General features: G+C 37.8%; 1 protein-coding gene across 1 annotated transcript in view; it reads left to right on the forward strand.

Annotated features, from left to right (window-relative positions):
• The window catches only part of PDLIM5 (PDZ and LIM domain 5), a 223469-nt gene that overhangs the window by 168924 nt on the left and 42814 nt on the right, over positions 1–11731 (forward strand). Inside the window, exon 8 of the transcript XR_456946.1 lies at positions 5033–5217. The gene's annotated coding sequence lies outside the window, so the exon portion shown is untranslated. The remainder of the gene's footprint in view (positions 1–5032; positions 5218–11731) is intronic.

Consider the following 11731-nt stretch of genomic DNA (forward strand, 5'->3'; position numbering starts at 1 on the left):
ATTACAAGATATAGCGTTTCTTGAGCATATACTCTGCTCAGCACTGTGCTCAATACTTTACATGTGTTACATGTATTATCTCCACTGCCATACAGTAGGTCCTAGTTGTTTATTTTATATGTAGTAGTGTGTATCTGTTAATCCCAAACTCCTAATTTATCCCCCCTGCCCTTTTCCCCTTTGTTAACCATAAGTTTGTTTTCTATGTCTGTGTAGTCTATTTCTGTTTTGTAAATAAATTCATTTGCATCTATTTTTTAGATTCCACACATGAGTGATAGCATATGATATTTGCCCCTCTCTGTCTGACTTACTTCACTTAGTATGATAATCTCTAGGTCCATTTGTGTTGCTGCAAATGGCATTTTTTCATTCTTTTAAAAAATTTTTTATTTTATATTGGAGTACAGTTGATTAACAATGTGGTAGTTTCAGGTGTACAGCAAAGTGATTCAGTTATACATATACATGTATCTGTTCTTTTTCAAATTTGTTTCCCATTTAGGTTATTACAGAGTATTGAGCACCATTCCCTGTGCTATGCAGTAGGTCCTTGTTGGTTATCTGTTTTTAAATATAGCAGTGTGTACATGTCAATCCCAAACTCCCAGTCTATCCCTCCCCACACACACATCCCCCATCGTAACTATAAGTTCGTTCTCTAAGTCAGTGAGTCTGTTTCTGTTTTGTAAATAAGTTCATTTGCATCATTTTTTTTAGATTCCACATATAAGTGATATCATATATTTGTATTTCTTTGTCTGACTTACTTCACTTAGCATGATAATCTCCAGGTACATCCATGTTGCTGCAAATGGCAGTATTTCATTCTTTTTATGGCTGAGTAATATTCCAGTGTGTGTGTGTGTGTGTGTGTGTGTGTGTGTGTGTGTGTGTGTGTATGTATACGCCACATATTTTATCTATTCATCTGTCGATGGACACGTAGGTTTCTTCTGTCTTGGCTATTGTAAATAGTGCTGCTATGAACATTGGGGTGCATGTATCTTTAGAGTTTTCATCTTTGCCAGATATATGCCCAGGAGTGGGATTGCTAGGTCATATGGTAACTGTTTGTAGGAGCCTCCGTACTGTTCTCCGTAGTGGCTGCTCCAATTTACATTCCTACCAACAGTGTAGGAGTGTTCCTAAAAGTACTTTAATCTCATTTTACAAATGAGGAAATTTACCAAGATTAAGTAACATATCAAGGTCACAATAAATGCACCAACCTCAAATAGTTTATAATGTAGTAGAGGAGACAAGATACATAAAGAAGTTACTATTAATTAAGAAAAGCTGTAGCTATTACAAATTGAAATGTAGCTTTATGCCATGCAGTTAATATCTGCCATGCATTGAAGCAAGGGGTGTCTTTACTTCTAGAAGATTGAGTGATTAAATAAAATATGTTAATTGCTTAGCATAGTACACAATGCATGATGGGTATTATTGTGCTACTACTCCTATTGCTAATTATGGGTAAGGTTTGAACAGGCGCAGAGGGAGAGTGTGGGAGCACCTTCCATGTAGAGTCTGGCAGAGATGTAGAGTTGTGGACAGAAAGGAGCTATGGCAAGAATATAGTTTGTGTAGCAAAGTGGTAGGAGACATGACTGAACAGATAGATTGTAGCTCTATCTTAGAAGGCTTCAAATGTCAGGCTGACGTGTAACTTAGTCCTCTACTCTCTAAATGGTTAGATCTGCTCTACAGCATCTCCATCTTTTGTGAAGTGCCTTCTGGAAACAAACCTCTCATGGAAAGTGTTGTTTCCTTTGGATGATTTTTCATATTAGGAAATACTTCCTTTTATTGAACATAGTCTATCTCACCATAGATTCGACTCAGCATTCAGCAAACAGAGCATAGCCATATAGAGTGAATCCACATGTCAGATATTTGAGCATTAGTCTTACGCTTCTTCTGAGTTTCCTTCATACCATGGGCCAGTTAACCAGTTCCCTCAACCTAACTTCACTAGGCTTGGCATTGATTTCCTGTCATCCTGGTCACTTTCTTCTAAGTAAGCTGGCTACTCTCCTGTAATTAAATTTTAACTATTTCAGGTTATTACACATTAAATGATGATTTGGGTTTTATTATTATTTTCAGATTCTGTGTTTCATCTGTAAATTCTAGTATTGCTTGGTCATAAATTCTCTTTTCAGAATTGTAGCTGTATGGATTATTAGTTGTTTTTATTTTTCAAATCCTCATGAGTAATTAACCCTAGGATTAAAATGGTCTATACTTCTCTATTACTTTCAAAAATAATTTGTTTGTAATGTGTAAAAATATTGAAAATAAGTCATTATTATTTGAATACATTAATTATCTTTGTCATATGTTTAAGCTCATATTCTGTGTCCTAGAGTATGGTTAAGTACTTTGTACATAAATATCTTAATTAAGTCCCTGGAATTCTTATGAGCAAAGCATTATCCCCATTTAAAGTTTAGGTAACTGAGTCCTCGAGAAGTAAAATAATCTGTCCCTCACAAATCTTTTATAAGGATGGACCTATAACATTTAAACCCTGTTTCTATTAATATTATTTAGTGTGTCATCTTTACCGATAATTGTGTTCAGCACTACCATTAAGTAAGCCGTCTTTCACTTTTTATTTATGATAAAAATTATTAAAGTGCTTATTTTTTTCATAGTATAGTATGTTTTGACATCAAGCAGATGTGTTTTTCATTAAACTGATTGGAAATGTTGGGAGAAGGTGATGGCTCTACTACACTTGAACTTGAGGGGACAGTAATAGGGAACAGTATTTCAAGAAAGTTAAAATAGCTCTAATATAATTTTTCAAAACTATTTAGTGTCAGAAGTGCCCAGAACCCACCCCAAGGTGTGATGACTGACTAGAGGACTTGACAGAACTCAGTCCATCGTAGTGCTCCTGACTGAGAGTTATTACACTGAAAGAATACAAAGCAGAATCAGCAAGGAGAAAGGTGCATAGGACCAAGTCCAGAAGAAAGGAGGCTCAAGTTTCCAAAAGTCCTTTCCCAGTGAGGTCATACAGGATGTGTGGATTCCTAGAGCAGTGAGTTATGAGAAGACATGCAAAGTGTTCTCTACCAGAGAAGCTCTTTAGAAACTAAGTACCTAAGACATATTTAATTGGGGCTTGTCACGTAGGCACGCTGTGCCTTGTTCATACCCAAACTCCAGACTCTCAGAAGGAAAGCAGGGGTTTATCATAAACCACACTGTTGATATAGTTTAGACCCAATGAGCCACTGTTTATCTTTTTTTTTTTTTTTGTGGTTCGTGGGCCTCTCACTGTCGTGACCTCTCCCGTTGCGGAGCACAGGCTTCAGACTCACAGGCTCAGTGGCCACCGCTCACGGGCCCAGCCACTCTGCGGCATGTGGGATCTTCCCGGACCGGGGCCCGAACCCGTGTCCCCTGCATCGGCAGGCGGACTCTCAACCACTGCGCCACCAGGGAAGCCCGCCACTGTTTATCTTTTGGAGAAACCTTTATATAACCATAGGGAACTGTTTACCAGCCAAGTTGCCAAAAGCCAGTCAAAGGGCAACCTTGCAGTGGGCCTTCCTAAGGATAGGCAGCCTCAGGCCTGCTCTGTTAGGTGATACCCAGGGTTCAAGAGGCATTGGGAAAATTAGGTAATCTTGATCATTTGGTAGTATAGTGGGCACGATTGCATTTGAAATTGCATTGAAATTTCAACCTAACAGTATAATTAAGGCTATTTATTTTACTAAAGTCATTTATATAATATCCTATCTTTATTGATCTATTCCTCTAGCTGTTGATTTCAGGTATTGAAGGAATTGAGTTTCTGTGCATGGAATTTTTAACAAGCGGTAGCTAAATTTCTATTGAAAAGGTAGTAGGGTGTATGTATTATTGTTGTTGTCATTGTTGTTACTATTATATTATTATTATAGTATATTATTATACTTCACTTGAGAGAAACTTATAGTATTGCATCATTCCAAAGAGCATATTTTATAATTTGAACTACCTAAAAAAATTTTTTTTGAAATGATGATATATAAATATAAATAACAAATGACTGGGATGATAAAAGCTGTTTGATCTTCTAAATCAAACTGGAACCACCTGTTCCACCTGTTAAGCAAATAGTTCTGATTGAAAGAAGACTGGCAGACTTGTTTCTTGTTTTCCTGTAATCCTGAACACAGAACACTGGGTGTTGCGTTAGGCGGCGGATGTTGTCTTTTGTTTACCACTGTGTAACACAATGTCTGGAATATAGTAGGTGCTTAAGTATTTATTGCATGAATGAGTGACTGAGTGTGTGAGTGAAAAGAGAGGCTGGTAAGATGTCGGGGAAGCTTGGTTCATAAAATACTAGAAGAATGTGGAGAAGAGGAAAACAGCATCTGTGCCACTTCATAGAAATTATCAGGGAGTCTCCAATAATTAATTCTTTTAATCTAGGTGACCCTTCTGAAACGTTGAGATAGAGGAAATTAGCTTCTTATTTAAAAGGATTGGCTGTATACGTTTTTCAGTGCCTCATTTCTCATGGTAGAACTTTTTAAAGGGAATTTCCAAAGCATTGAAAGAACTGCAGTCTGACTCCTTTCCTTCCCTTTTTCTTTTTTTCTGTTTTAAATAAAGGCAGCCCCTCAGCCATGGTATTAGAGTTTTTCTTTTTAAAATATCAGTTGGGTTTTTTTAACATCTTTTTTGGAGTATAATTGCTTTACAACGGTGTGTTAGTTTCTGCTTTATAACAAAATGAATCAGTTATACATATACATATATCCCCATGTCCCCTCCCTCTTGCGTCTCCCTCCCTCCCACCCTCTCTATCCCGCCCCTCTAGGTGGTCACAAAGCACCTAGCTGATCTCCCTGTGCTATGCGCCTGCTTCCCGCTAGCTATCTATTTTACGTTTGGTAGTGTATATATGTATTTTTGTTTTCCTTAGAGATTTAATAAATTGAGGAAAGAACGAATCATTGCTAAGTTAGATCGCTAGCACATCACCAGAAATGTTTCCTTCTTTTCTCTCCAGCAGCGCCCAGGAGGCCTCTCAGCCACTGGCCGCCGCAGCAGCTGCAGCTGGGAGCACACCTGAGGGGCCGGGAAGCCCAGGCTCGGCCAGACCAGGGGTGGCCGGACTTACCACTGCTGCCGCCTTCAAGCCTCTAGGGTCCACTGGCGGCATCAAGTCACCAAGCTGGCAACGGCCCAACCAAGCAGGTACTACACCCAAGAAATCTCTTGCTTTTTGCATTTAAGTATAATTATGAAAATGTGTTCCGGGATATGTGATAGAATTCACTGGTGAAACCCATTCTCGACGATCTAAGATTTACAAAGGACTGGGAAAAGTAGGTACAGCTATTTTCCTCTCTGAAGTGTCTCATAAACATTCTCTGTGTGTGTTGCCACTTGCTATTTATAATTATAGAATTGAGAGCGTTGCCTGGTATCCTAGATTACCCAGGAGGCATGGGTTCAATTGTAAATTTGGGGTCTTATTAACAAACTATGTTGTTGGAAGGTTAGCCTTGGAAATACAACATTTTAGTTTTGATCATGTATACAAAATAACAACAGAAGCACTTGCTGCCGTCAAACAATTATTGAAGAAAGGTCTTTTACTTCCTGTCCTTGGGCTCCATCTGGAAACCTGAGTTTTCATTCACTTCTACAGATAAATAGCTTTAAATAAAGTCACTTAACCGTGACCCTCAGTTTTTCTGATCTGCAAAATGGAAGGAGACTAAATGCTTCTCCCAGCATGAATGAAGGTTATGGTCATAGGACAAAAGTACCTCTCTTAAGAGGAAGATGGGACTCAAATGTTGCTGATGGCCACCCTCAGTCTTACCTCTTTACACTCTCCCTGAATGATCTCTCATCCAGGTTCCTTTTACTACCCAGCCACTGATAATTTACAGTCCTCTCTCTCCTGATCTCCGTACCCTCAAACTTGTTGACCTCCTTACTGTTTCCAGATGGCACCTCAAATGCAGTGTGTCTGAAAATATCGTACCTGTCTCTGGAGATGTCACAGTCACCCAGGCGCCAAAGCTAGAATGGAAGCTTGAGAGTCCCGCCTCCACCCCCATGTTCCCACAGTAACTAATACCTAATGATTCCACATCTTAGCATTTCTCAAATCTCTTTTCTCCTCTTTGTGGTCACAGCCATTGGCTTGGTTCGGGCCCTGGTCTTTACAAACAGCTCCTAACTAATTTCTCCATCTCCTTCTCACCCTGTCAGTCTGTCCTCCTTACTGCAAGTGATCTAAAGCTCTCGCTTGCCCCTGTCACTCTCCTGCTTCAGGTGCTGGACTGTTGCCCCTCCTTCAGTAATCATGAAGACCTTTGCCACTCTGACCCCTGCTAACTTTTCAAGCTCATTTCCTGCTGCTCCCAATTTATAATCTGTGCTGTGGTTTTAGTAGAGTAGCTTCAGTTACTGAGACATGCCATGCTACCCTGCTTTTGAAAGTTCTGGTTCCTCTGCAAAGAAGGAACATTTTTAACCTAATCCCCTGTGTATTTCTAGTCTTCCCTCATCAGTTTTGGGATGAGTATTGGTTGAATACACAAGGGGCTGCTTGAAAAATATGATAGCTTTAAAAATAGGTCATTTATTATTTAAAAAAGTTTTTTTTATTTTGCTTATTTTTGGCTGCATTGGGTCTTTGTTGCTGCGCCCAGGCAGCGAGTGGGGCTACTCTTCGTTGCAGTGTGCGGGCTTCTCATTGCAGTGGCTTCTCTTGTTGCAGAGCACGGGCTCTAGGCGCGCGGGCTTCAGTAGTTGCAGCACGCGGGCTCAGTAGTTGTGGCTCACGGGCTTAGTTGCTCCGCGGCACGTGGGATCTTCCGGGACCAGGGATCGAACCCGTGTCCCCTGCATTGGCAGGTGGATTCTTAACCACTGTGCTACCGGGGAAGCCCGGTCATTTATTATTTAAGAACTTTTGTTTTTACAGTTCGCAAGAGTGGAAAAAGTGAACTTGTAATTAATTCGGAATCCATCTTTGCATTTTCTATAGCATTTAAATACATTAACACTAACTTCACTTATTGTAAATTATCTTTAAGAAATCATGAATTTTTTATATAGTTAAAAATACTTCGTAGTGTCATTTTGTATATTCTTGAATTACCATTACTAATTTTGCAAAGAAGCTCAAAGCTTTGTGCTGTGGGAGAAAGAGGAAAGGCTACTGCATATGATCTAGACTATTTTAAAGAAAAGGCTATTTTATTACTTTTGAAAACTTGAACTATTTAGACTAATATCATTAGCCTCTGAACTTTCTGGACTATTAATTGACTTAACAAGACCTGTCCTCTTGGAAAAAATGCTGACACCTTAGCTCCACACATTTTTAATTATTTCCATTTACTTAAAGCTTATCTATGTCGATGGAGAGTTGCTGTAATTATTTCCTATGTGATTAGAATACTGGAAGCAACTTTCATAAAAACAATTTTTGGTATGGTAATTGGAAGGGAACAGGAGAATGTTTCCTAAAAGAGCAAGGAAAAGGCTAAATTTCAGAGGTAGAAACTGAAGGGAGGCTACAAAGTATTATGTACTGTGAAGGACAGAAAGTATATGTAGTGCCTTTGGAAATTCAGAAACTATGGACAGAAGACCACTCTGACTACAGTAAAAAAAAATTCCAGTTGACGTGGAACTCCTGGAGGATACACTACAGCAAAATTACCACAAGAGGGCGATCGAATCCTTCTTTCTCTCAGTCTAATTTAATCAAAGCAGGTAAATAACTATAATCATGATTCACATGGTTAGCCTTTAAAATATTAATCTTTTTATAGAAGGCATAGCTGAATCTAATTTGAGCAAAACTAGACCAGGATAGAAAATTATATATTATATAACATAAAGCATTAGTTATTATTGAAAGAAAATGTTTTGCCATTGTGAAGTCTTAGTTGAATTACATCATGATGCTTAGCTCAAATCAGAAAACATTTGCAGAACTCCTGCTGTTTATCTTGCTCTGGGTGCCACAAACTGGCACTTATGTTATGTAAAAGTTACTTATTTTATGCTAATTTGTAAAAATTGTAAAATAAATACAGAATTCCCAGTCACTCAAGTTCTTTAATTCTACTCTACCTAACAGTATACCATATTTCAAAAAAACCCAAAACAAAACAACACCCCAGAATCTACTCTTAGTCTTCAATAAATAGTTTCAAGGGCTTCCTAATGCAAATGGGAAAAGTTCTTTTGATTCAGAAGGTGGTAACTGTCACATGATGGGTTCTTATGTTCCTCACAACTAACCCGTGAAAAGGACAGTTCCGACCAAAGGGTGCAAAAGCTACAAAGGCAAGTCACTGCACTAGTGTGGACTCAGATGAAGTGCTAAGCAGGTGGCAGTGCTTCTCTCACATTGAGAACTTCAGGTGTCTTTCTCTTGATGATTCACAGCTGTGCTCTAGTGTGGGTAAAGTAGGAGCAAAAAAAAGATTTTTTATTCCTCCCACCCTCCTACCATCACCCAAGAGTGCCTATCACTAATGATGTCATTTTATTTTATTTATTTATTTTTAAGGCATTTCTTTCTTTTTTAAAATTTATTTATTTTAAGCTGTGTTGTGTCTTCGTTGCTGTGTGCGGGCTTTTTCTAGTTGCGGCGAGCGGGGGCTTCACTTGTTGCGGAGAGTAGTTGCAGTACATGGGCTCAGCAGTTGTGGTGCAAGGCTTAGTTGCTCCGCAGCATGTGGGATCTTCCCAGATCCAGGGGTCGAACCCGTGTCCCCTGCATTGGCAGGCAGATTCTCAACCACTGCGCCACCAGAGAAGCCTCACTAATAATGTCATTTTAAAGTAATTCCTACAGTTGAATGGGAAGGATGGGATTAGAATCACTAAAATGCAGTCTGTGGCCTGCTTAGTTGATTATGAAAGTTTAATGGATCATAGCCAGCATTTTCATTAAAAAATGAAATTGAATAGAAAATATCAGAATATTCTACTATATGAAGTATCTTAACATATTAAGGGTAGGTATCATGTTATGAAAATGTGGCTTTAGGTTATATATATGTATGTAAGTGTATATCTGTACACACGTATTAACATATTTTGGATCAGCAGGTAAAATGAACAGCAGGTAAAGTGTATTTCTTATTGTTTTTTATAGTTAAGAAAAAGTTTGAAAGTCACTTACTTAAGTAAGTATTTTAGTCATACTTTTGTCTATTTGGGATGACTAATTTCGTTTTGAAATGATAACCGAAAAAAAAAAAAAAGACTGCATTGAAGGGGCTAATTGAAATTTTAAGATCTACTAGAGTATTCTGAACCTGTCGGGGTTTCTATTACCTCCATTGAAATTCTGACTTTAAATCTTAGATCATTTCACTTGTGGTGTAGTATAACCTGTGTATCCAGAAGTCTTTCAAGAAGACAGTAACGTAACACCAGTTGGTAAATAGGAACTAGGTGTATGTGTAACAGCGTTATGGTTTAGACTGGATCCTCTCCTTTTCCTCGGGCATATGGTTTTAACATACACCACCACACATGCACAAGCTTGCCGGTGACTGACAAAGAGAAATATTTTAAGATGCAAAGTGTTAAAAAGTTCATAGTCTGCATGAAAGTATCAAGGTACAAAAGAAGTGAGAATCCATGCTTGAGTTTTTAAGTAAGCTAGTAATACTACTGCCTACTTGCGCTGTGTTTTGGTAATACTTCCATAATTCAGATGCAGTAGTCCCTTTAGAAATGTTTACTTGTTTACTTAATCTAGAAAAATACATAAAAGGTGAGATTCTTCTTGATATTTTTCAGAATTGAGGATTTGTACTTTTATACTAATATTTTAATTCACTATATTTGTATGTCTAATAGGTTTCTTAATGCTCAAAACCTTCATATTATATACAATAAGTAGTTAGATAGATATTCTTAAAAATTCATAAATTTAATCATATAAGTTTAAAAATATATTCCTGTGTTTATGTAGGTGCCCTAATTTGCTATGTAATATTTTCTCTAGATTCTGTTTAGGTTATAGATACCAGCTTAGGTAAATTTAATTCATTTGACACAAGTATATATATAAAATATTACTATCTTACCAAATATATATAGTCAGATGTTTTTTCACAAATCCAGTCTTAAAGTTATGAAGGACTTGATGCACATCAGTTTTCTAACTTTAGTTTAATTATATAAACTGAGAATGACCAATTCATTAGAATATAAGCAGTGCTTTGCTAGATCAGGCCTACTGTTGTTTTTTTTTTTTGTCATTTTTATTTTTTTTAACCTTTTACTTATTTTTACTTTTTATTTTCTTTAACATCTTTATTGGAGTATAATGGCTTTACAATGGTGTGTTAGTTTCTGCTTTAAAACAAAGTGAATCAGCTATACATATACATATATCCCCACATCTCTTCCCTCTTGCGTCTCCCTCCCTCCCACACTCTCTATCCCACCCCTCTAGGTGGTCACAAAGCACCAAGCTGATCTCCCTGTGCTATGCGGCTGCTTCCCACTACCTATCTGTTTTACATTTGGTACTGTATATATGTCCATGCCACTCTCTTACTTTCTCCCAGCGTACCCTTCCCCCTCCCTGAGTCCTCAAGACCATTCTGTAGTAGGTCTGCATCTTTATTCCCATCCTGCCCCTAGGTTCTTCATGACCTTTTCTTTTTTTTTTACATTCCTTATACATGTGTTAGCATGCAGTATTTGTTTTTCTCTTTCTGACTTACTTCACTCTGTATGACAGACTCCAGGTCCATCCACCTCACTACAAATAACTCAATTTCATTTCTTTTTATGGCTGAGTAATATTCCATTGTATATATGTGCCACATCTTCTTTATCCATTCATCTGTCGATGGACACTTAGGTTGCTTCCATGTCCTGGCTATTGTAAATAGAGCTGCAATGAACATTGTGGTACATGACTCTTTTTGAATTATGGTTTTCTCAGGGTTATATGCCCAGTAGTGGGAGTGCTGGGTCATATGGTAGTTCTATTTTTAGTTTTTTAAGGAACCTCCATACTGTTCTCCATAGTGGCTGTATCAATTTACATTCCCACCAACAGTATATGAGGGTTCCCTTTTCTCCACACCCTCTCCAGCATTTATTGTTTGTACATTTTTTGATGATGGCCATTCTGACTGGTGTGAGATGATATCTCATTGTAGTTTTGATTTGCATTTTTCTAATGATTAATGATGTTGAGCATTCTTTCATGTGTTTGTTGGCAATCTGTATATCTTCTTTGGAGAAATGTCTATTTAGGTCTTCTGCCTATTTTTGGATTAGGTTGTTTGTTTTTTTGATATTGAGCTGCATTAGTTGCTTGTATGTTTTGGAGATTAATCCTTTGTCAGTTGCTTCATTTGCAAATATTTTCTCCCATTCTGAGAGTTGTCTTTTTGTCTTGTTTATGGTTTCCTTTGCTGTGCAAAAGCTTTTAAGTTTCATTAGGTCCCCTTTGTTTATTTTTCTTTTTATTTCCTTTTCTCTAGGAGGTGGGTCAAGAAGCATCTTGCTGTGATTTATGTCATAGAGTGTTCTGCCTATGTTTTCCTCTAAGAGTTTGATAGTTTCTGGCCTTACATTTAGGTCTTTAATCCATTTTGAGTTTATTTCTGTGTATGGTGCTAGGGAGTGTTCTAATGTTTTTTGTGTGTGTGTGGTATGCGGGCCTCTCACTGTTGTGGCCTCTCCCGTTGTGGAGCAC

The sequence above is a fragment of the Lipotes vexillifer genome, unplaced genomic scaffold, assembly GCF_000442215.2.
Source record: "Lipotes vexillifer unplaced genomic scaffold, Lipotes_vexillifer_v1.1 scaffold178, whole genome shotgun sequence".
Classification (NCBI taxonomy): Eukaryota; Metazoa; Chordata; class Mammalia; order Artiodactyla; family Lipotidae; genus Lipotes; species Lipotes vexillifer.